Source organism: Montipora foliosa, chromosome 2 (genome assembly GCF_036669935.1).
Source record: "Montipora foliosa isolate CH-2021 chromosome 2, ASM3666993v2, whole genome shotgun sequence".
Taxonomy (NCBI): Eukaryota; Metazoa; Cnidaria; class Anthozoa; order Scleractinia; family Acroporidae; genus Montipora; species Montipora foliosa.
This window is the reverse complement of record NC_090870.1, coordinates 44723510-44725496: the sequence shown is the minus strand read 5'-3', so window position 1 is coordinate 44725496 and position 1987 is coordinate 44723510.

Sequence of the window (1987 nt, the reverse complement as noted above, 5' to 3'; positions counted from 1 at the left end):
TTTATACACCCTTTTAATAAGTCTAATATATGTCGCTTTCTGCTAATGACGTCAAACTCATGCTTTTAAACTTTATTCAGAAATGTAAAAAGGCTTCAAACAAGAAAAGAAATCGGAAACGTTTTCGGCCTTTGTACATTTCTAAATAAAAATTAACGGAAAACGGCATATATTAGACTTATTAAAAGGGTGTATAGAATACGCTACGACAGATTTGGACAGGAACAGGACTAACTGATTCAGTCTGAGTTTAAGATGTATAAATTATCACTTAATGAGCATGGCTTCTTCAAGGAAAAGTTTTTTAAGTTTATTTCTATAGCACGAGGTAAGTTCATTTCTACCGCTTAGTGTAGTCATTTCCTCTTTGCACATAAATCTTTGCATCCTCTTTGTTGATAAATTTGGATAATTATGTTGCTTGTTTCTTTTTACAGCAAAATTTGTTAGTCATTTATGCTCATAATAATGCAGTCTAAAAGGTATTTATAAAATGCGTGTTTGCAGTCGATTGAATGGAGCAAAAAAATGAAACAATTGTAATTACAGTAAACAAGACCTTAATGGAGCCGTGCCTCGAGTCTTGGCATTGATATTAGTTTATCGTATGAGATTCCAGTAAATAATAATAATAATAATAATAATAATAATTATTATTATTATTATTATTATTATTATAACATCTTTATTTTATATAGCGATAATTCCAAGGTTCAAAGCCGCCTTACAATGACAATAAATTAAAAACTAGATTATAAAATTATGTAGAGAAGAATAAAAGTAAATATTTACAAAGAATGTATTTGTAAAAAGGGGTATAGTCAAATAATTAATAAAAATGTCATCATAGGCAAAGACAAAAAATAAAACAATGAACACATAAACATTAATAGAATAAACCCATGAGATAACAGGTTAATTTGTAATTATCATGCATCTTATTTCACATATCATAAAATCTTGCACCAACTCAATGGCAATGACTAGTCCGGATATGCTTGTTTGAAAAGCCAGGTTTTAAGTAAGCCTTTGAATATAGATAAAGAATTACATAATCGGATATTATGGATTATAAGACAGCGTAGGCAGAATTTGGAGGCCAGACGACCTTAGAGTCCTTAAAGGTTTATAAGGTTTGATTAAGGCAGACAAATAAGACGGTGCACACTTATTGAGGATTTTTAAGGTAAGAAGGAAAATCTTATATTGAATTCTTTGCTCAATGGGAGCCAATGTAGGCTACGCAGAGTTGGAGTAATATGTTCGGATTTGTGAGAAAAGGTAAGGACTCTGGCTGCAGCATACTGTACCAGTTGTAACCTTTGCACTGAAGATTTAGATAGCCATAAAGCAGCGAGTTGCAAAAATCTAAAAAAGAAATAAATGCGTGGATAAGTGTCTCACAGGCATTAACGCTGATATGTTTCCTGATTTTGCAAATGTTCCTTAAATGAAAAAAAAATGGATTTACAAATAGCAGTATCATGGTGTTGAAGAAAGATATCCTCGTCTACTATAACGCCTATATTACGTGCTTTTATAGAAAATAAGATGATATGACCAGCAATTTGTAAAGAGTCTATAGGAGGCCTGGGACGATAGGAAGAAGAGAGTAGAAGAACTTCAGTTTTATCACCATTCATCTTCAGTCCATTCTGCCCCATCAACCTGTCGATTCCAGTCACACAAGCTTGCAATTTCAATTTCGCAAAATGAAGCTGAGACACTGAGGATGTTAAAAACGTGATGTATAACTGAGAATCATCAGCGTATAAATGGAAGTTGATAACATGGTTTCGAACAATATCTCCAATTGGTGAGGTGTACAACATAAAGAGAATTGGCAGTATCGAAGGCTGCTGACAGATCAAGTAGCACTAACATGACGGAGCACTGATTACCTATGGCACAGAGGATGTCGTTTTGAACTCTTTATAGGGCTGTTTCCACGCTCTGGTTTTTCTTATAAGCGGACTGGAAGGTCTCA